This window comes from Phaenicophaeus curvirostris, chromosome 2 (assembly GCF_032191515.1).
Source record: "Phaenicophaeus curvirostris isolate KB17595 chromosome 2, BPBGC_Pcur_1.0, whole genome shotgun sequence".
In the NCBI taxonomy this organism is placed as follows: domain Eukaryota; kingdom Metazoa; phylum Chordata; class Aves; order Cuculiformes; family Cuculidae; genus Phaenicophaeus; species Phaenicophaeus curvirostris.
In genome coordinates, this window is record NC_091393.1 from 84,505,037 (window position 1) to 84,527,625 (window position 22,589).

General features: G+C 39.5%; 1 protein-coding gene across 1 annotated transcript in view; it reads left to right on the plus strand.

The window, feature by feature from the left end:
* The window catches only part of CNIH3 (cornichon family AMPA receptor auxiliary protein 3), a 199,241-nt gene that overhangs the window by 48,612 nt on the left and 128,040 nt on the right, over positions 1–22,589 (plus strand). The window lies entirely within an intron of this gene.

Sequence of the window (22,589 nt, forward strand, 5' to 3'; positions counted from 1 at the left end):
AAGATCACAGTTGTTCAGAGTACTCAGGAGAGTATCTTACCCTAACTAGTCCCTGCTATGAATCAGCAATGAAAGACAATGTTCTTTGTTCTTTCCCATAATACTTATCAAAAAAAAAATAATCCTACTGCTTTCAATAGCATTTTGTTTCTCTTCAAGAAAAATCTTAAGGTCAATGGAAAAAACGTTTAATATGAGGATACTTACTCTTTCATTGAATTCAGTTATGCTTCTCCTGAGCAGAAATAATTTATGAAAGTGGACAAAGGATTAATTACTGGAATTTTTTAATGTAAGGCAAGTATCTCCAGCACAGAACTCAAGAGCAGTGAGACCTTCTAAGGTGTCTGGCAGTATCAAGAAGTTTCTAATGCTGTGGATGTCACAGGCAACTGAGTAAGATACATCCCTCAGCATATACCTTGCTCTGTTTTGTTATCCAGGTGGGCTGCAGTATCTTTGCTGGGTTACTGCTACAGACTACCACCATTTGACTGCAGTCCAGTGCTAAACCATTTTGCAGTAGTGGCAGGTAGACTTCAGTAGCATATGTGTACTGGTATTCAAATTAGTAAATTTCTTGTAACTGCAGAATTATGTCCCTGGATTTGTCAAAGGGTACAAAATAAAGCCCCAGATTTTTTTCTGAAGTCTAATAGCTCTGTTATATAACACAAAGAGTATGATTACTGTAAAAAGTCCAGAAATTTACCCTGGATTCTTCTATGTTAGAGCTATGTGGTCTGGCCTTTGAACAGCTGTACTCATGTATAGTGGATGACTAGTTTTGTCATTTTCGCTGTTAGACTTGCCAGCCCTATTATAAAAGAACTACATATAGAGGAAAGAAGAATAAGGTGTTGCCCTCTTAGACCCTGGCCACCTACCTGGCTAAACACAAGTTAAACATACTTCAAACAAAGCAAGGGAAGTAAAGAACTGTGTAGCTGTTCTTAAGGAACAGAAAAAATACTATGATATTTGGTTTTCTCCATGTCACATTTTAAGGGAGAAATAATCTAAGGTATTCCTTTGGTCTCCAGCTTCTCCTAGTTGGTTGGTGAAGGCCGGAATTTTCCTCCCCAAGCCTTCCTGTCTCTTTACCTGGAAGGATGGATGTTATTACTTAGGAGCAATTATTTTCCTCTTTCATATCCTCTAGTGATACAGGTAAATCCCACAAAGTCATAAAAAACCATGTCATCTCCCTTTGCACCTTAGAACAGGTCTGCAATAAGCACATGCTTAAATGAATCTTTGTTTTCCTCATTTGCACCATCTGTAAAGTGAGAATGGTGGTACCTAGCTTGTGACATCATTCCATACATATGATACGCCTTTTTTTTTTTTTTTTAATAACTGTTGAATCTGCTTAAAGGAAAACGGCAGGAGGTGAAAATAAACGGGAGAGGATGAGACTTGAATGAACTGCTTACCAATGGGGCAGCTGCACAGCATGCTGGCCTGTATTTGCCTGTTCCTGAAAGTGATGAAAAGGCAGTTGCATTGGCAAGGTGTTGCTCTCTAGTTTTGCCTGTCCTATTTATAGTCAGGTAATTGCAGCAATTCTGAATAAAATTGTCACTGGTATGACTGTTCCAGTTTCAAATACAGTAAATCAATGCTGATAGCAGAATGCTTCGCCTACAAATAATTAACTGCACTTAAGCTGTCAGAAATGTTTTTCCATCTGTTTCCTTGGGCTTCTCTTCCTTTTGCACCAAGCCACTGAAATTGTAAGAAAAAGTTCTTCAACCTACACCTTCTTACAGAAATTACACTGAAGTTGTGATCATCTGGTGCTGCTGTTGGGGTCCTAATTACTTGTACATTAGTATGGACATTAGCAATCTATTGCTTTTCCTTTCTCCATTCTATCTCCACACAGATACTTTTGTAAAAACAAAATAAAATAATTCACAGGTCATGATCCAAAATCCTTCAATTTACTGAGGATTTACTGTTGTTTCCAATAGAATTCACTTAATGTCCCTTACTCTAAAGCTGCATGGGAAATAGTTTCACAGTGGAAGTTCCCTAGCGTTTTGCCAGTAGGGATCCCATCCTTTAGATCTTGATATCACGTCCATTTAACTGAATTAAAGAAAAACATGTGTTTCAGAGGGATAAGTGTAACATTCAATGCTCATACCAGACCGTCACAGAAAGTTATACCAGCTTGGTAAAAATCTGGCTTTGTGGAAGTTAATGGAAATATCACCTCTTATTTCACGTAAGCCCAGCTTAGCATTGTACGGTTTCCACCAAGAGGTCAATGGAAATTAAAAATAGAAAAAACCTCAAACCCAGTAAATTCAGTTAATAAAAAATGTTATAGGATGGTAGGTAAAGCTAGGCTTGCTACAAATAGCAAAAGAGCTCAAAAGGTTGAAATAAAGCAGGAGCAACAAATTGAGAAGTAATAAATATGAGCTTGCCATCCATGCTGCACTGAACTTTGCATTGGTGATCTTGGTGTTCATTCCTGCTCTGGTGAGGTTTTTCATCATCCATTACTCATGAACACATTGTTCTGATTTATTTTTGTTCTGCACAGTAATGCAGTTGTAGGTGGGAAGGAGGGAAAATTGTGGTCTGAAATACAGCTTTCCTGTTTTTCCCTCCCAGATAACCCATGAATATGCTGTAACAAAATTCTGATGATGTATTTCAGTGGTGCATCTCAATTTAAGAATGAAGCCGTTTGCTGCACATAATATTCTGCTGCAATTTAATAAATTGTAGTTCTTGAAATATTTTTAAGTGCTTATACAATCAAAGTAGTTATTTTCTTACTTTTAAATTGCTGGCCCACTTCTCATGTAAGAGAAGATGTACTTCTGTGGCCCAATCCCATGACTTTCTGGGTAGTCAGACTCTCAGTAAAGCTCACAATGTAGTGAAGAATTAAAAAGGTAATATCTCTTATTTAGTCCAAACCTTGAATAGATGTTGCTCCCTTTTTTTCCTGTGAACTATCCCTAATATCACCAGGCTCCTGACAGATCTGAAGAAATCTAATTCTCCTGCTGTTATGACAGTTCCAGTTTTGTAAAACAGATTTGCAACCACTGATCATAAGCATGAAACACTGATTGGAAAGCACAGCTCCTACCAACCACACCAAGATTTATGGAAATGTCTTCAGGAGCAGAGATCCAGTCTTATGGAATAGCTCACATTGTGCATAGTAATAAATTAATTATAGAGTAATATGGAGTACCACACAAATAATAGTACAAGTCATATAGGACAAGTAAACCAGAATTTCTACTCCTCCAGTAACACATTTTTTGTAATGCAGTCTTTTGCTTTGTGTAAAAAGCAATATAAATTACAAGACTGGGGATGATCAGGCTGCAGCAGTTAACAGAAATTCAAAGTTTGGCCATAGCTATGTCTAAATATTTCAAATAATTACTGTTGCTGACATTTATTGACAGCTCAAAGTTACTGGAAGTGCAGGTTGTGATGTTAATAGTAGCATTAGCAATACAAATATTCACTTCTTTTGGAATAAGAATCCCTGTTTCTCTCTAAAACATATTTAACACATTTTAGACATTGCCTGACTCTCAATATATAGCAAATTTATATGTATAACAAAAATCTCAAATTAAATGCAAATACAAGCACAAAAGATAGCAAATTTCTGGAAAGCCTTGTTATTCAAAGGTAATTTCTAGGTTTGATGTTATTTATTGTGGGTCTCTGGACTACTGAAGCCCACTTAAACGCTGCCATTATCAACAACAACTGTTCTGCAAGAATATGGGCAAATACAAGCTGGGTTCTGTCTTCCTAGCTGCCCAGAAACATCTTGTCATGTAGCCTCCTTCGCTACAGAGCAGACAACATCCACTTTGTCACTTTGAATCACTTTCCGTTTCAGAAGGTAATAACATCCCAGTACAAAACTCTTCTTGAGCTTCAGCTTTTATAGATTTGGTGTGGGGTTTTTTGTCTGCAAGGATGATTTATTTCTTATGTCTAATGACCAACATCTCTTTACTGGTTTTGGAAGCCTTCCACCCACCCTTTTGTTGGGTGCATTTTAGTATGTATTGAAGTGCACTAAATCCACATCTTTGAAATGTGTGATTTTCAACATTCCTACTCTTTCAATGCTCAGCAGTCATCCGGCCATAAAGAGGTGTATAAATGAATTATAAAATTGTATAAAATAAGCAGTTGAAGGCACTTATCTATCCTTTCTTATAACATAAAAAAAAAATGGGAGCACTGAAAGAAAATTGGGGGGCAAAGATGTGAAACATGTAAAGAAATATACAAGGTCCAACACAAAAAAACCCCAACTAATGCTGTAGCTTGGGAAACAAGAGTGGCAAGGGAGAGAAAAAGAGATGTTTGTAGAATACATTCTAACCTGTCACAGTGAGACAAAGCTCAGCTCAATTACTTCACTCAGTATGAGTGAGCATGTGTTCAAATACAGACATTTTCTTACCCTTGGTTGGAAAATGTCAGTGTGCAAGAGTGAACAGAGAGTTAACAACAAGGCAATGTGCCAACCCACAGTGCTTTGTCTGTGAAGCATTTTTTAGCTAATAACTGCATTTTCCCAAAGATCGAGTACTGAGTACTTTGAGCACTGGCTCAAAGGAAGCCATTTTTTTGTTGGCGGAAGATGTGAAAGCAAAAGCAACGGAGATCCTCAAAAGTGTTTCAGAAAATGTTCTGCAGAATCGTTTTAAGCATTGACAGCATCAGAAGCAGCTGTGTGTTAACTCAGATGGGAACTATTTTGAAGATGATATTGGTTGATTGTCTTAATTTGTTAAATAAAAAGAGTTACAGGCACAGTCTTTGGTTTGTTTTTTTTTATGTTGGATCTCCTATGTTCCATTTTAATCAATGAATGTATTGTCACAAAAGATAAAAGTATCGGGACACCAAATATGTTCCATGGGAACCTATACCCTTTTATAACAAACACTTCCGTAGTTACATTTGAAAGAATAAAACTGTGGAAGAGTTAGAAACCCACAACTTTCTGGACCCATCCACTTGCCAATGGCTTGAGTTCAGCAAAGTATTTAACCTATGAGTAGCTTGTCTATTACAAAGTATTTTCCACTGTGTTTTCAGATGTCTAGAGGTGGCTGTTACCAAGAGACAGCAGCTGAAGCCAGGTGGAGCATTGCTGTTTTTGTTGAAGGGCTCAGGTTCTGTTCTCAGCTGAGGATAAATCCAGAAAATCCACTGAATTGGAAACAATATTTGAAAGTATTAACTTCTCTGCACTGGAGATGAAAATTTCAGAAGCTCCTAAATTACTTCAGAGTCTAAGTCCAATTTCCACAGAATATTTGGGTATTTACTTAATAGAGCTAAGGAACCTAAGAACGTCTTGAAAGTGAGATGAAACACTTGTCTGCATGCCATGACTTCAATGCACAGAAGGATGCAGTAAGGATTTGCCATGTGGTAGCTATTCCCCACCAGATCCTTTTATCTGTACTCTGCACTACAGTCTTGTAAAGCAAAGTCTGCAGTTTCACAGGTGGTTTGCGCTGGAGGTGCCCACAGAGGAATTTAATGCAGAATGGCTAATGTATTCAGTCCTTCATTGCTCTTTAGATTAGTTTTCCATCCAGGGTGTAAAGACCAACTTCTTTACTTGCATTTGTTGTGTCTTAAACGTCATCTGAATGCAGGGCTGTGTGTGCCTGAGGGGCCTTCCCTGTGGCTCCTGGTTAATGGTGAGGCGGGGAGAGTGTAGAAGTGGACACTACTCCCCGATGCCCCACACTACGGATGGGGTCACTGTCCTGGGGCGCTGCTGCAGAGCAGGTGCAGCAGCAGGTGCTGCCTGCCTCCCCCCCACTGTGCATGCACACCTGCACCCGAATTGTTCACACAGAGCCTATTCTGGCAAGGGTCTGATGAACTGCCAGTGACCCTGGAGCCCCCAGTCCCAATTCCAGAACCATCCTGAAGGAGCTTCTGTGCATGCCCCAGTTTGAGAACTTTCACAACAAGACCACCCCTCACATCTTAATAGGGCACGGACTTGCCCTATAAATAGTGCCTGTCAAGAAGGCATGGAGCATGCACCTGGCATCCTATGGATCGTGTTTCCTGAGGACACTGCACGACCAGAACTGGAGAAGTGCCGAAGACTACTGAAGACTACTGGACCACACACTCCTGAAGAACTGCTGCTGTAGAAATTGCTGCCTGATGGACTCGGTTTTTCAGAGGAACAGCTGTGCCCCACTGGATTGGTGATTTTTTTCATTTCCCCCTTTTGCTTCCTTCTCTCACCATCTCTGTCTTTTCCTGTTCTTATTCTCTTCCTCTATCTTACCACACCTTTCTTTTTCCCCTGGCACTATGATATATCAGATTAAATCTGAATTTTGTTGTAATTTGTCTAACAATTTTGGCTGTGTTCTAATTATCAGACTGTGATCAGAGCAGATCGAGGTCTCCTTTGTGACTCGGTAGAGAACCCGAGTAACTGTTTTGTGATTTTGACTGTGTCCCAAATAAATTCTGGATTTGTATTTTCCCTGGGAGTTTTGTCAGTCTAATTTGCCATACAGATATCCAAAGAGCCCTTTTACCCTCCATTTTTGACTGTGCAGGTTGGGGTGGGCCATAACGCAGGGGAACCCTCAGATTTCTAAATACTTCAAGGAACTTAAAAATGTTATCTGAGTGTGATCACTCTGGGTACCTGCAGGGTAATGTACTCTAATCAGCTAACCACAAAGGATATAAAAATAAGGCAAAGACAGATAATCCTTCTTTAAGAAATAAAGGTCTCATTGTTGAGTTATCAGAACTGAGAAAATTAAGGATTCAGTTCTTGCCCGTTACATAGGCTTCATTTGTTGCTTTGGGCAGGCACTTAATCTCTCAGCTCAGCATCTATTATACTAACTAGAGGTGATAGTGCTTCCTTTCTCCCCCATTTTTGTCTGTTTTTTTCAGTGTAGATTATGAACTCTTGTGGGATGGAGTTGTTTCTTTCTCCGAGTAATGCGTGGCACTGCATAGCTGAAACGGGGAATTACATGTCTAGATGGTATTATAAACATAAATAATTAATACTTTTTCTCATGGGAGGAAGCAACTGAATGCAGTGGAATTAGTCAAAATGTGTTTGTTCAGCTGTCACCAGGATTGGTACCTCAGCTGCCGTGTTGCTGCATCTTAGGGCCTGCCAACAAACTGAAGGGTGCTTTAGCTTCTGAATGTATGTAGTCTATAATCTGATGCTGCCAAAAAGCAATAAAATGTAAAGAACAAAAAAAATCCAAACAGCTCCCCATTACAGTATTTTGCACCATTCTATGTGTGTCCGGAGAAGGGCAACAAAGCTGGTGAAAGGGCTGGAGGACAAATCTTACAAGAAGCAGCTGGGGGAACTGGGGTGGTTTAGCCTGGAGAAGAAAAGGCTTATTACTGTTTGCAGCTGCCTGGAAGGAGGTTGTAGAGGGGTGGGTGCTGGTCTCTTTGCCTAAGTGACAGGTGATAGAGGGAACGACCTCAAGCTGTGCCAGGACAAGTTCAGGTTGGACATTAGGAAAAATTTCTTCACCGAAATGGTTATCAAGCATTGGCAGAGGCTGCCCAGGGAGGTGCTTGAATCACCATCCCTGGAGATATTTAAAACATGAGTGGATGGAGTACTCAGGGATATGGTCAAATAGTGGACAAGTATGGTTGGACTTGATGATCTCAAAGGTCTTTTCTAACCTGGAGATTCTATGATAATTCCTCTTTGCTCTGCGATGAGGTGCTGAGGGATATGGTTTAGTGTTTGATAGGAACGATTGGACTCGATGAACCGGTGGGTCTCTTCCAACCTGGTTATTCTGTGATTCTGTGATATCCTCTTCCTTTATCGCACAATGACAGTCTGTTTTACCCAGTGCAAGCTCAGACTAAAACAGTGGCACTAGTTCTAATCACAATCATTTGTCTGGTTGTGGACATTTGAGAACAAAATTATCCTGTTTTGGTTTTAACTAGATACAAATGGAAATTATCTAATTTGATAGTAATCCTTTTTATTCTGAAGTACAATTAAAGCACCATGTGTACAAGCACATGATATGTGAATGTATTTTACCTGCATTAGCATGAATTTGTTATTAGAGTAGAGCAGAGGCATTTTGAAGTACAAAAGTTTGGCAAATAATGATAGATTTTTTATGGATCTAAACTAGGTGCAAAACAGCAGAGCAGTGTTCACAGGTGGGAGTGTGTCCTGCTTGCAAGCACTGGTGTAAACACTAACATTTCCTGGTGCAGAGTCATGCACGTTATTGGTGGACATTTGGCCTTTAATCCAATGCACAGCAGTGACTGTGGAATGTTCTCAGGTTACCTCCACTATGGGGCCAGTGAATCAGAAGAGAATCAGAAGAGAAGTAAAACCCTCTGGGAATTTGGCAAATTAATATTTCAGTTCTAGACCCCTGAGTTCAACACTCAAGTAGACTTTTGGTTTTCTATATGTTATATATATATTTTCTAAAAGTTTGCATAAGGGAATTATGTTTTTTCTGTATCTCTTTTACTGTCTTTTTTTTACACACACAAGCTATCTAGAAGATAGATTCTTATCTGTTAATATAATGAACAAAGGGATGTGCTTTTCTGTTTTTCTCTATGCATCTACCACATAGAGCAGATCCTAACAGTAATATGACTTATGGGGTTATGCTGAACAGGAAGAAGAAGCTGTGTATCTGGACCGTAGTGGCTTTTCTAACAAATTCATTTAAAATTCATTTTTACAAGCACCACTAGCAGGTTTGGATGAGCTGCTGTGTGGTCATTATTATTCACACCAACTCAGGTAATTTGAGAGTCTTTTCAAAGCATTCCCTGAATGTGCTCATTCTTTTCCTCTGCCCTTGAAATCCTAAATGCAGTTAGCAAGGTCTGTGGGAGAAAAACTAAAGCTGATCAGTCCTGCCTGTTATACGGAGCACTCTTGTTCTTACAGCAGCAGCCAGCACTTTAGCTTTGACTATATGTGAAGGAATCTGTCGTATTTTCTGTCCTGGGTTTGCCTTATGAGAGCTGGCAATGTCCCTTAAAGTTAATTATTAAATAACATTGTTAAGTTGTATTAGAAAATGTGAATCATTTCTTCAAAACCTGTTGCCTTTAACTAGAAGCAGTATTTATCCTCCAAAAGCTTTCTGAAGTGGTAGTGGCAGCAGTAGAATTTTAATGTACCTTCTCTCATTCATCATTCAAAGTCTACACAACAAGTTATGAATTTCTGATGAACCTTGTCAAGCTTCCTTCAAATTATAATAACGCTTTTATAAGCTTCACAGAAGGTCAGAAACAACTTATTATGACTGCATCTACTTCTTTCCTCTGCGAACACTCAGTCCAGTGCTGAACACTGATACATTACTGGATTATGAAGTCTTGTCCCTGTGTTTCTAGTGTAAATAAAAACCTATGTAGCAGGATATTTTCGAGAGAAATCCCAATAAAAGCTGACACATTACAAGAACCCTTTTAAATATTTCTTTTATATTGTTGTTGTAAGTGTAATGAATCCATTGACTATGTCTAGAGACAATCTCTTATGCTGGTGCACTGGGAGTAATTATAAATTGGTAGGTTTTTTTTCTTGACATGCATTTGTAGGTCTCTGTTTTCTCTCTACAACATATTTTAACATCTGTATCTCCAGAAGATGTATTGTTGCTGGAGCTTGGTACAAATTTTGTCAGAGACAAATAGTGTGTTCTCGTAAATGAGGACATTGCTTTTTGTCGTTTCTTGTTTTGTCATCTTGTTTTTGTGCGTTACCCTGCTGGAGGCTAGAGTCTGAACTACTGCATTCAAGCACTGGAAACTCAAAAGACCTGGAAATTTATTCACGACTAGCATAACCTTTGCAGTCACCAATATTGTTGGCTACAAAAATAACCTGCCCTTTTAAAAGTTTGGAACTGTATGACTTGAAGAAACTCTGGATATAGTTTCTCATGGGTATTAAGTCGTGTCTCCATGCCTGCCTTCATGGCTTTCATAAAGACAGACCAACTGGTCAACAAATGATACTTGACACCTTGCAAAGCCCAAATGGAACAGAAGTGCTTTATTATGTCCTTGCTAATGACCAGGAGCTCTTGGTAGGACTTCATCCTACCTTGCTGATTCTGTGTGCTGTAGTGGGTCCTTGGGAACTGCTATTAGCTGGCTCATGCTGAGATCAGCTTTCTTATTATGTTAAATGGTGGGCTACTCTGCCAGTTCTTTTTTTCCTCCAGTCTTTCAGTTCAGCAATACATTAAAGTAATATAGTCAACCTAGAGAGATGGAACAAAAGTACACAAGTGGTGTAATGTTCTTGTGCCAGTTTGTACTGAGTCTACAGACTCCATTTATCGTCTCAGAGTGGACAGGTGTTTGTCAATTCTAGCCAACAATGAGAATTTCCATTTCAGTTGCTGATGACTTACCCTGCAGTCTACATATGCAGAGGTGAAATTATCAGGAAAGCTTCTTCATTAATACTGGGTGAAAGGGTGATATTAGATTTGATGTATTCTTTTTTAAACCTGACTTTTGAGTCTATGGTCCCCAGTATGTTCAGAAAACTCTGAAAGTATTGTGACTTATGAACTCTCTTCACACTGAGAATCCATCTCACCAGTTCAATTCTTGATCCACGTACAGCCAGTAGCAGTGACTCATCTTCTAGCTGTCTCTTTCTGTTCCTTCTAGAAAAGCTTCCTCCATTGTTTGTCTGCTCAGTTTCTGCCAGGTGGTATCTGGATCTTTTCACAAAGATGGGAATTACATAAGGTGTAATTACATGCATAGCTCAGACAGCAACCTCCCAGGAAACAGAGTATGTATGAGGGGGATGCTCTGTGTCTTCGCTGCAAGCAAAGGAGTCTGACTGCATCCTGTCTTATATGCCAGTCTTTGGTAACTGTAAGCCCTGTGATATGCCTAGGATGATCCTATCTGTGAATGTTCAAACCTGGTACCAAGTGCCTAGCTTAGTAATCTATTTCCTATGGGGACTAGAGCCTTAGAGGAATGTCTAAGTGTAGTGATGGCTGTGGTATGGTCTGTCCATCATGTTAAGTCTCATCCTGACCTCTTACAGCTGGAGATTAGTACAAGCTCCTGAAGCCTGAATGTCCCTGAAGCATCAATTATAACTATTTTTTTATATATGCAAATATCTAATCTTTCTGTTCCAGCTACATTTTTGGATTTATGTTGTCACGGGCTCTATAATATTCAGTGTTGCTCGGGAAAGAAAATTTTTTTGCTGCTTTGGAATGAATTCCCAGTTTCATTGAAAGTTGTCACTCTCTCTGGTTGTGAGATTGCCAAGACAAAAATTCCTGTTATATCACCTTTACAACATTGATTATCAAATTCTAACATGAACCAATTCATCTTCTTTTTTATGAATCTATATGAGAAATCTAAGCATTTCTCTGCACTTTACATTTCCATGCCTCATCTTGGCCTTTCTCCCTTGTGATAGCATAACTACATGTATTTTTAGTTTGGGTGATTTTAATAACTTTTTTGTATTCTCTGTGTTATTCCTTGTTCTGCCTCACATACAACTGTGCATGTTTATTTTTTTGTGTTTAAATTACAGCTGCCATGAAGCACAAGTCTTCCCTGAGCTCTCCAACAGTGACGGCCAATTGGGCGGACATCCAGTTGGGCAGACTGAACTGAGATATCCAGTTGGACCAATTCCTTATTTGGATTTGGAATCCAAAAGAGCCACTTTATTTCAAAAGCTTTACACTAGCCCTTGCAACATATAATTGGTGAGCCAAACAGACCCATAGGACAACTTCTTTGGCCTGTAGTTCTGCCGCAGAAGCGTTACTTCAGACAAGCCACCTGTAAGGCACGTACACCCCCAAACAGAAGCATTGCTCATCCTGATTTCTCAAGCCAAGAGGTACGGCATTGTAAGAGGGAGAGGAGAGAGGGAACACAGAGGTGGATTAAGAAAATTAACTTTGCAATATTATCAGATGAGTGCAAAGAGCTGATAAATGCAAGCCAACACTTTGCACTGAAGCAGATTGGGGAACACTCACACAAATCAACTTGTCAGAGATGCATGGGCAGTAGCTTTGAGAAGACAAATGGTGATAAGCAGCTAGTTAAGCTGGTTGGGTAAGTACTTGATAAACCGCTGCAATGAGACCTGGAAAAGTAGCTCAGGTGGTGGGCAGAGACACCTGCTCTGGTAAATGGATGGGCCACTAAGTGAGTATTCCGGTTTATTTGTACGGGTGCTAGATGGCTTCAGAACTTGTGCACCTTCCATCCTTTTCTGGTTCTCTGCAGACTGTATTGTCCAGGGCACCTGCACACAACTGCTCCCTCTGCTGCTTCTGGTGTGGAGCAGACTGGGTGGTCAAAAACAGTAACGTCTGAAACTGTGGCATGTGAAGCTGATGGAGCTCCCACTGGAGTCGTTAAAACCCTACAGGGAAAGTAATGGCATGTTTTGCTGGCATTCAGATCACATGTACTAGATGGGAATGAGAAAAGGCATTCAGATTGTATCAAAATTACCCCAGCCTTAAAATCTGGACAGAATCTTTTTGGCGAGTCTCTTTATTCTCTTGTTGCTGGGACTGGTAGACAAAACTCAGAAAAAAAGCAAAAATCTGTTCTTCTGAGCAGCCAGTTCTCTTCCTGCACCCAGAGAAGGCTGATTTGTTTTAATAATCAGTTATGGTCATCCGAACAATCCCACCAGATCTTTTGAGGTACATGTTCTGTGTCATTGTTTCAAACTCAAGAAGCAGGTGAGGTATTGTACTCTGACACAGGTTCAGTATACAATAATGGTCAAATGGCGTAACATTTCTACACTTCCCTTATGTCACCCTTATAATGGAGATTAAAGACACTGTGGCTCAACACTACATTTTAAGGTTTATCTATAGCTTGCAAAAAATTTTGAATACATCAAGTCACACATTTCACTAAAAAAAGGACAAACCAAACCAAATTCTTTCCTAATGAAGAAAGACAGCATATTTTAATGTTTTAAATACATGTCAGGGAAGCGTATCTTTATTTCTGATTACCCTAATGACATTGTCAACGAGGCATCACCCTATTTTCAGGAACATTGATTTCCCCCTTTCTTTAAAATGGAATGAACATTGAAATATCCAATTTTGTAATGAATAAGGACATTTCCAGATAGAAAGTATGAGAGAGTAAAGAACATAATCAATATTGCAGCTCACAAGTGCTTGCTACCTTGAAATCAAGGAATTTTAGAATGGTTAACATGTTGCAGTTCATATTACAAAATCTGCTTTGGCAGCAGAAGCCTGTAAAATGCTATCATTTGTTTTTCAATAGTTTGTTTTTCAATAAATTGTGAGTCCTTATTTGCATAATAGCATAACAATTACCTCAACTCAGCTCCCATTTGTTAGAACTCTAATGCATTTTTTTACCACTCCAAGTTATAGACCTGTGGCTTGTGACACATGACACAGAAGTCTTTCAGGTCTGATGGCATAATCGCTCTCAGGAATACACTGGTTGCCTGACAGAATTACTGAGTTTTATTCATGTTCAGCAAGTGAAGGGGGACACAATGGTTAAAGGATTCTATAAAGCAGTGTTCCTGTAGTCCTCTGATTCAGACTTGAGAGTCTGTTTGAGAATGAAAACTCACATAACTTATGCTGTGCCGGTCAAGTGATCACTCATTTCAACTACCAAAGAGCAATTTTTGCTCTCAGCAGCACAGCAGGCTGAATCCTGACCTATAGAAACAGTTTATAATAGTGGACCAAAAATGCATTCGTTTTCATTTAGAATACTTAATTTTTTAGGCACATTGGGGTTGCACAGTGGTACAGCAATTCCATTACACTTCCAGCTCAAAAAATGGCAGTTAAAATAAAACAACCATGACATTCTAGCTATCTATTATGCTAGCAGAAGGTCTGGCTGAAAACCTGACAAGTCCTTGAAGAGATGTTATGGTTCTGTTCTCCAAGTTCTGAACTGTGGCTCCCAAGGTGGGAATGGATCATTCACATCTCGATGTGTTAAATCCAGAATTTATAGCATGAGGTTTAACAAGGCCAAATGCCGGGTCCTGCACTTGGGGCACAACAACCCTAAGCAGTGCTACAGACAGGAGAAGGACCTGGGAGTGTTGGTCGACAGCCGACTGAACATGAGCCAGCGGTGTGCCCAGGTGGCCAAGAAGGCCAATGGCATCCTGGCTTGTATCAGAAATGGTATGACCAGCAGGTCCAGGGAGGTTATTCTCCCTCTGTACTCTGCACTGCTGAGACCTCTCCTTGAATACTGTGTTCAGTTCTGGGCCCCTCACCACAAGAAGGATGTTGAGGCTCTGGAACGAGTCCAGAGAAGAGCAATAAAGCTGGTGAAGGGGCTGGAGAACAAGTCTTATGAGGAGTGGCTGAGAGAGCTGGGGTTGTTTAGCCTGGAGAAGAGGAGGCTGAGGGGAGACCTTGTTGCTCTCTACGACTATGTGAAGGGAGGTTGTGGAGAGGAGGGAGCTGGCCTCTTCTCCCAAGTGGCAGGGGACAGGACAAGAGGGAATGGCCTCAAGCTCTGCCAGGGGAGGCTCAGGCTCAACATAAGGAAAAAATTCTTCACTGAAAGAGTCATTGGGCAATGGAATGGTCTGCCCAGGGAGGTGATTGGCTCGCCTTCCCTGGAGGTGTTTAAGGTGCGGGTGGATGAGGTACTGAGGGGCATGGTTTAGAGATTGGTGGGAATTGTTGGACTCGATGATCCAGTGGGTCTCTTCCAACCTGGTGATTCTATGATTCTATAGGGGTCTTTAAAATATTCAGGTAAGAATGTAATTAATTTAAAGTGGATCTGGCTTAGATTTCATTTTTGAAAAACATTTTGTTTATTGTAGGAATTGCAAGTCCCTTCCTATCTCTGTACCAGAAACACATTAAAAGCAAGAGCTACAAACTTTTAACATAACTTATGTTGTGCTCTGACACTACAGTAAAAGTAGAATTGCTGATAGGTTTATACATTAAATTTACTCTCTGAGCCCAAGATATGATGCTTGTCAAACCACTCCGTTTTATAATTATGTTCTCAAAAAACAATTGTGGTCTCAGAATGAGACCAAACTCCCCACTAGGTTATTTGTGGTTTGAGAATATTCTGTCTAAGCCCTAGTTTGGCTTTCTGGTTTCCAAATACCTTCTTGACATTTGAAGAGGGAAAGGATTAAAAATACTCACTAGAGACAAAAGGTGAGAAGTAAATAAAAACAGCCCGTTTCTGTTTATAAATTTAAAAGAAAAATGCTGTTCTTGAAAGTATTTCCTATACTTTTTTCTGTTGTCATGTTAGTATCTTGGGGAAGATCTGTTGGTTCATCTTCAGAAATTAGTTTAGTGATGATTAGGCTGATGTAGCCAGGGGACAGAATTACTACCCTGCTGGGTTTTTTTGTTGTTGCTAAGAAGTACCCCATGCCTTGGGAAAAGGCAAAAGGAATAAGCTCATTTGCCAAAAACACTAAAATCTTTAAAAAATGAAAAAAATTGCAATACCCCCAACCCTCAACAAAGCTGTAGACACAAAGAAAAAAAACAAAACCCAAAAAACTAAACATGGTAAAAGGCACAAATCACCAAACCCCACAAACCCACAATAAACCCACAAAACCCAGACACAAAAGTAGCAAAAAATGGACAAAACAGTACAACATGCTACAATGTCCTAGATCCCAAACCACCAAAATCCATAAACTCCACACAAATGCTAAGATTGGAGAAGAAAAAAGTGAAAAATTATGAAGCTACAAAATTACTAAAAGTTAAAAAAAAATGCTAAATGTGGAATGAAGCTAGATTCAAGAATGAATCCCTTCTCTGAAGCATCCATCAGTTTGGAAGACTACATTTAATGAGTAATACCAATGTCTCTATACTGCAGCAACTTAATTTTTTTCGTAGCATAGGACAATGGTTTCTGTTAGATAGATAGCTGTTACAAGTAACATTTTCTCGTAGTCTGTACATTACTGCTATGAGTCCAGGGGACTTTCACCCTCTATTAGTGTTATAGGAAAGATGTGACACACAGGAGCAGTGCTGGATTCTGCCACACCAGGTGAATTGGTCAAGCAAACAGCTGTATCCCCATAGCTTACTTCAGCAGCTACATCCACTCTTATCCCTGCTTCTCAGCTGGAGATTCAAGAAAGCAGAGAGGTGAAGGTCAGGCAGTCTGATCTTCAAAATGGGTCTCTACAACTACTTTAAAAACTCCATCTTGCTGATCAGATATTTGCTGTCTGCTTCAGGACTGTGGGTACTTGTGATCCCAGCCATTCATCCCATGAAGTGATGACATTTGACATTCCTTGGATTAAACAGTGGGTAATGGAGGAACTAAGCAAAGTTACCAGCTATCCCTTCAGCTATCACTATCAGCTGTCCAGTAATCATAGCAAACCTTCTCTGAGAGACTTAAAGAATAATAACGCTATTTGCCTAATTACTTCTTACATAGTTAAATGCATGGTTTTACAGTAAAAATATTCTTAATGTAGATGTGTGGTCACATAGAATGTGGGGGGTTTTATTTCCTTTCTTTTTATTTCAACACTTATTGCCCTCCCACTGTTAGTCTTTATGTTCCCATGGAGTTTAATCATGAGCGTTTCTGAGATGTTAAAGGCACTTGAGACACTAGGTCAGTGTTGACGTGCATGCAATGAATGCTAGGATAAATGCTGTGCTTCATATACCAGGCTGAATGACAAGAATTCCAGGAGAAGGAAGGATCAGAAAAACCTTATAAGTGCTGCGTGAGCACTGACAGCTTTATTAGAGTGTAAATCAAATCAAAGGAACCATGTTCAACAAAGGAGTTCATTAAGGTTTTTTTATTATTAATTAGGAAATACCACATAGGAAACGTAATTTTAGTTTATGGTCTATATCAACTCTATGCCTAAGTACAGCTGTGCAGTTTCTGTAAATGTGATGTATACAGCGAGTGAGTTAACTGTTGCAGGAAAAGGGACAGATAGAACACTGGTGTGAATGGCAAAATCCATATACAAACTAACATGTGCAACAGACTGATTATTTCTTGGCATGTAGAATTGCAGAAGTGGAGTTTAAATTTGCCTGGCAAGGGTCAGAAGTTACTGGTTCCACGACCTGCTGTTGGACTTGTGCATTATCACAGTATCTGAGTGTAATTCATACTTATTTGGCAGGTCTTCGTGTTGTCTCACTGAACTAGAAGGACCTGGTGATAAAGGTAATCCAGCTAAATTAATTGATAGCACAGAGGCAAAAAGCTCACTTAAGAAGGGAGAAGAATAGATGAGTGGAAAGGGGAATTTAAAATGATAAATAAATCTATTCTGTCTTTCCATATATGTTTCTTACTGAGTTCCAAGAAAACACAATTCCAAGTATGGAGACTGGAAATCTTGCAATTACTCAGAGCATAGGAGTGAAATAATTATGGCAAGTACAATCCTGAACTCAAGCTTGCTGATTTCAATTTCTAATCTGACCTGTCTTGTGGTACAGAATAAATTATAATAATAAGCACTGCAGGAGCTTGCTGCTGTCAAGACTGAAGTCTGATCATTCTGTATCTGTTATTAAATTAAATTTGCTTATATATTCCACATTACATGAAATTAAATGTGAGGTGCGAAATTGTTCTTCATTTGGTTTCCTTTCACCTTCTAATCCATTAAAGTTTCTAAACCCAAACTGCTCCTCTATGCTTTCTTCCTTGAAAAGCAGCTAGTAGTTAAATCTGCTATTTTTATTGTAACAGCCTCCTCCTTTCAAACTCATTCATCCTTTGGAGCAAAGGACTGAGTATTCCATGGTTACTTAAACTTTGACTCATTTTTATTAAGCATAATGGGTCTAATTAGCTATTTATGGAGGTAATCATTTGGCTGCTGTTGAATTGCATCACACAGGATTTCTAGCCTTTGGAGACTATGTTTCTGATTTCAGATTTAACAGCTCATGGGGTATACAGAAAGTGTGTGTGTACAAGCATCTCACAAGTTATTTCCCTACCACAGAGAAATCTGTAGGTGGAATCTCTGGACAAAAGAACAGTTCAGAGAACAGAACAAGGCTCGGCTCTACCTGTGATGTGCACAGGACTTCTTAATTTTTGCCTTCCTCTCCTCACAAGGTTTGTCTTTTTTGTCACTGACTTCAGAGTATCCTGAATTTTTCCTGGAGAACTGAAGGGACTGAGCAGTGGAAGTGACCACCTCAGTGGTGGTTTTGTGCTTCCATTCAGCTGTGTTTATATGATGGTGTAATTTCTTAGCTCCTTAGCATCCAAGATTTTCCTTTTGTTATAAACCTTGAATTATGTCTTTAGTGTTAAGCCAACATTTGTTGTTCAAAAGAATTCATATACTTTTTGCATATTATCTTCTCCTTCCCTAGACTGACTCGAAAGTGCTTTATTCTTCTTATAGCTTCAGTGTCTTTATCCCTAACACAAATTGCAAACAATAAATTTATGATGTTCTTACCAATTAATAAACTTCACTTTTTTTCTTTAACCAGAAATATATAACCTGACACATCAACTAATAAAAAATTAGTTTTACATATAGGTCACTTGTTGTAAAAACTATTTTCTAATAATAAGTCCAGGTCTGCAATTCCTGACTCTGCATTTGTCACTGTTTGCTATCAAAGGCAGCTAATGAGAAGAGAGATGATAGGAGTTGATAATGGTCTTTGAGAAATACAGTGGTTTCACTCTGGTCTAGCATATTTTATGGAATTCATATAGTACATTATGCTCTGAATGACAAAGGCTCTTTCAAGCAAAAATAACCTTTCATCTCAGCCCTCATTGAGAGATGATGGCACAGAGGTTATGAGGAGCATTACACACTTCTGCTACTGCACTGGATGTTCATGCTTGTATTTTAATTGGCACCAAACTGCACTGAGATATCAATTTCAGCTGACCAAAACCTATTTATATATGAGATGCTAGTAAAAAACTCTCTGTTATTTTAATTAATGTGGTATTTCCATACTTAGTCTTCTTAAAAGAAATCCTCTGCTGTATCTTGGTTTTAAAGAAAAGGATGATATTGCACTTCTACTTCTTTGATGATTAGTTGCATAGATGTAGTTATGTACTGTCCTTTCTATGAGCAAAAAGGTCCTTCATTAAAAACCTTAATAAAATGATACAATAGAAGTGTTTAAATACGTTTATTAAATAACTGTATTCAGAAAAGATGAGATTTTGGATGTGAGATTTACCATTTTCAGAGAATAATAACACTAAATGACAAAATCAGGCACAACTTAATTTCACTTACATCTTTATTTAACTTACTTGCAACTAGGTCTTTTTTTTGTCAGCATTATTGTTCCTCACCTTTCACGTACATTTTGCTCTTTCCAGTTTATATTATTGGAGGCTGAAGTGACAGTCCACAGCTACTAGAAATTTTCTGGCAGTGTAGCCAGAGCAAAGAATTCAAGTGTTCGCGTGATTATAGAGAAAAGACTGTTGTTATTCTTAGCTGTCAGTTGTTAACAATTCAAGATAGCAACAGCTGAAAAGGAACTGTGTAGCTGTTGCACCAATTAGGTGCTTCTAGTAAATTGAAATGGAAGGAATTTCACTACTGAGGTAAAATGAGAACTAACTTTGCATGAAACTAGCTCAAGGTTACCTGTAGGATTTCCTTTTTACTATCCACATATACAGTGTGAATAAAGTTTGTTGGACCAGATGATTGGTATCGCGCTGCTGGACAAATGACTGCTGCACAGGAACAGGTGATTCTGTAGCACATCAGCAATGGTTTCCCCGCGTCCTGGGGCACAGTTCATAGTGAGTGGTTTTCAAAGTATGACAATAACTTACAACATGTCAGATCAAGCTGTATCATAGGTAAATAGCAGGTATAGCACTTCCCGCTGTGCTTGGCACCGAGTCTGTGTGAAGCCATGCAGAGGAGACAGGCAATGGGTGAGGGACAAAGCAATTCCATGTAAAGAAGCTGCTCTCCCACTAACTACTGGGAACGTGGTGCTACAGAGGACTTGGATGTATGTTTTGTCTGGGCAAACTTGAAAGCCATGACTTTTGCACTTATGAGCCAGTATTTGGTATTTTGAATTGCCTAAGAAGCACAACTACCGAGGAAAAATTTTCTAGCTGTTTTATTTTGAGCAAGCATAGAATCATAGAATCATAGAATCATAGAATCATAGAATCATAGAATAGTTTGGGTTGGAAGGGACCTTAGATATCATCTAGTTCCAGCCCCCCTGCAATGGGCAGGGACTTGTCCCACTAGGTCAGGCTGCCTAAGGCCCCATCCAGCCTGGCCTTGGTCACCTCCAGGGATGGGGCAGACACAACTTCCCTGGGCAACCTGTGTCAGTGCCTCATCACCGTCACAGTGAAGAAATTCCTCCTTATGCCTAGTCTTAATCTTCCCCTCTCCAGTTTACAGCCATTGCTCCTAGTCGTATCACTACAAGCCTTTGTGAACAGTCCCTCCCCAGCTTTCTTGTAGGTCCCCTATATGTGCATACTGCCTAGATACTTTGTGATTAATTAATGTTTTGTGAGTTCTAGATCCCATAATTAGATTAATAATTTGAAATTGCATTCAACAATGCAATTTTATATCATATTCTGATTTTATACCAGAAATGTCCATAGGAATTAATGAGAACATAAAAGGGATGACCTGGAAGTGTTTTAACTAAAAAATTTTCTGCTAAAGAAATTAAATAAACACTCAGTGTTCCTGTGGGATGGGAAAAGTGAGTCCCTGATCACTCTATCACTGTGGTGATTTACACAAAACTTGTCTGTCATGTTTATTCAAGGATTAGGTCCTGCTATTTAGCCACCTTTTTCCTCCACCTGATTTCAAATGATGAAATCCTCTAACAATATACCTGCAATACTAATGAGAACATATCTCAGATTTCTGCACAGAAACAGCTGTATCTCAGGTGGCGACCCCAGTATGCTCTTACTGAACCTTATAAAGGAAGCACCTATAAAACACTACCTAATATTTTACTCAATACATTAATCATACTTGTTTTTAAAAATCAGTTTATGTTAGGTCGTGTAATTAAGGACTCAACTCCATGATGCAATGAATCATAGAAGCACCATGGCAGATAGGGGAATCCCAAATAACTCTGTCAGGGAGTTACTGCCTGGGGGTAGGAGACATGTTATGGGATTCAGGGGAAGAGCATTTAAGGAATGTATGAGACCTATCATTCAATGTTTAGAAGAGGAACAAAAAGTGGGGAAAGGGAAGGATCAAGGTAGTTTGAGGAGTGACAAGTATGAGAAAGTAGAGGATATGGAGATAAAAGGGGCCATGTGCAAGCAGGTCTGGACAGTATACTTCTCCAATTGCTTCCTGTGCCTCATCAGCAGTCTGTGCTATCTTCTTGTTAAACTCCATTTCTGACTTTTGTCCCGAATAAGGGGATTCTGTTCTGCATATATGTATGTAGATTTAAGTATCAGCACGTGGGGTAGGGACCATGGGTCACATCAGGGCTGGGAGTCCTTGCCTGTTGTGTGGGTGTGTATGTCAGGATGTGATATAATGTGACTATAAAGCAGGACCAATGACAAGCAGGATGCGAGGCTTGGGAGCTAGATATTGAGGTGGCTGTAAGTCTGGGCAGACACTGGAGAGATCAATGTCACAGGATGCCTTCTAGAGGGACTAGGAGGTCCAAGCAAACTACTAGTGAAACAGTGGGGTCTGGGGCTGATTGAGACCAGTTTGCACGTCTTTGTCTGTGTATGAGGCAACTGGAGCCGAGAGGATCTAAGGGCCAGCTCCTGGGACCACCCTATACAGGCATATATATATTTTCCACCAATGGACCTTCATCCTGATCAGCCATAGATGAAACAGGATGAGGCCACTGGTGCCATCTGTGTGTGCATGAGAATTTTTGTCTGCTCTACGTGTATATGTGTGTTTATCATGAGAGAAGGGCAGTTTCTGGTATGTCCTAGTTAAAATAAGGTGAACTTTCAATACATCAGGTATATTGAGTGCTGGAGGTGAGAGGGACCAGTGCGGAGGCAAATATGTGGATAAGTAAAAGCAAGATGCCTTGTTTGTTCTGGGCCACAATTAGACCTTCTCAGAATTCCTGTAAAGAAAAATGTTACTTTTTCTGTGTCTTTCCTCTTGATTATCTGTAAATATTGTTATATATGTTCAACATTTATTTGAGTAACATTCTGCTGTTTGATGCTTTTATCCTTCCTAAGGATGGATTGTGGTTAGTGATGAGAGAGGGATTTCTTACTGGTCACTCTGTACCTAACATGAGCTCAGCTGCAGTTTCAAACACACCAAAGATGCAGTTTGTCACCTTCAGTGGAACAGTAGGTGAAATGCACAGCTGATGGTGGCTGTGCAGCGACAATGCAGTGGTTGATCTATCTTTGCTTCCCTCCTTCAGACAAAGTGGGAATTTTGAGCAACAGAATGCGTGATCTGTTGGTCTTCTGCTGAC